The sequence below is a fragment of the Pseudophryne corroboree genome, unplaced genomic scaffold (genome assembly GCF_028390025.1).
Source record: "Pseudophryne corroboree isolate aPseCor3 unplaced genomic scaffold, aPseCor3.hap2 scaffold_660, whole genome shotgun sequence".
NCBI lineage: Eukaryota > Metazoa > Chordata > Amphibia > Anura > Myobatrachidae > Pseudophryne > Pseudophryne corroboree.
The window spans coordinates 176,040-177,777 of record NW_026970248.1 but is presented as its reverse complement, the minus strand read 5'-3'; positions in this window follow the sequence as shown (position 1 = coordinate 177,777).

Sequence of the window (1,738 nt, the reverse complement as noted above, 5' to 3'; positions counted from 1 at the left end):
AGCCTTAGGAGGTTGAGATGGGGAAGTCGAGAGAGATAGGTTGAAGGAGAGCAGGTGGTGGTCAGAGAGGGGAAATGGGGAGTTGGAAAAATCAGAAATATCACAGCGGTGAGTGAAGACCAGATCCAGTGAGCTCCCATTCACATGGGAGGGTGAGGAGGTCCACTGGGAGAGACCAAGTGAAGAGGTGAGGTTAAGGAGTTTAGAGGCAGGGGATTGTGTGGGGATGTCAATAGGGATGTTGAAATCGCCTAGGATAATAGTGGGAATGTCAGAAGAGAGGAAGTGAGGAAGCCAGGAAGCAAAGTTGTCGATGAATTTGGAAGCAGTGCCAGGGGGGCGGTAAATGACAGCTACTCTAAGATGGACTGGTTGGAAGAGACATATGGAGTGGACCTCAAATGTAGATAATATAAGGGATGGTTCTGGTGGTATGAGTTGGTAGGAGTAACTAGAAGGTAAAAGGACCCCAACACCACCCCCATGGCGACCCCCAGGTCGGGGGGTGTGTGTGAATGTAAGGCCCCCAGCAGAGAGAGCAGCAGCAGAAGTAGTGTCAGAGGGCGTAATCCAAGTTTCAGTAATGGCTAGTAGGTGTAGGGAGTTGGAAATGAAAAGGTCATGAGTGGGGACCAGTTTGTTACAAACGGATCTGGCATTCCAGAGGGCACAGGATAGGGGGTATGAGTTTGTGGGAGAGATGTGAATTAGATTTTCAGGGTTGCTGTAGCGATGAGGTGGGATTAACTTTGAGGGCAGGGATGAGAGAGTAGTGATGGTACGGGTGCCTGAGATAGGAGGGGAAACTGCAGGAGGTGGGCAGGGAGGGAGGTCAGTGTGATGTGGATGGGGGTGTGGGGAGGTGACAGGGAAGGGAGAGAGGGAGCAGGGCTGAGTTGTGGGGTAGCAGGACCATGGGGCAGAGGTGAATGAAAGTGGGGTAACAGGAAAGGTGGGGGAAGGAAACAGAGGGATGGAGGGGAGACAGAGGAGGAGGTGGAGGAGACTAGGGGGGGGGGAAGGATAAAGATACATTATTAGGTAGACACTGAGTGATGTGGGGAGTATAAGAAAGCATTCACATAGTGTTAAGTAGGTAAATAGGTTGAGGGAAAGTGGAAGTAGGAGAGGAGACTGTAAGGGAATCCGAGCAGAAGAATTGTAGAAATGCAGGTGAGAAAAGCAGTGTAGGCTCAAGGGGTGTAGATTTAGTATGAAATGAGTCAAAAGCGTAGATAAAGTGGGTGCAGAAATGTATTTGGAGTGTAAGAAATGAAAGGATTGTGAGAGGTTTAAGAAGCAATGGTAATTATGTTAGATGTTTTAAGTGTTTGCAGGTAAAATTGCATTGGTGCAGCTGTGCTTAAAAAACAAAATTACAATAATACAGATACAGGCATTTGTAGGTGAAATGGATGGTTTATGAAATGTCCAAGTAAGGTAGTTCTGTGCTATGTAATCAGATGCAACAATCAGGAGGTGAGTGATCTGAGGAGTAAGTGACTCACATTTGTTATTAGTTCTTCAGTTTTCTTTGTTTTGTTAGATTGGTGTGCTTCTGTTTTCCTTCTTTTTCACTTCGATTGAACGCTAATTGAACACTGCTGTTATGTGTCAATTTTATCACGCTTTTATAAAAATGCACGCTTAGATCAATAAATGCACAGCCAAATGGCTTTGCACAGCCTACACCATTGGACTTAAGTAGAAGACTATTACAAGTGAAACCAATAATTGA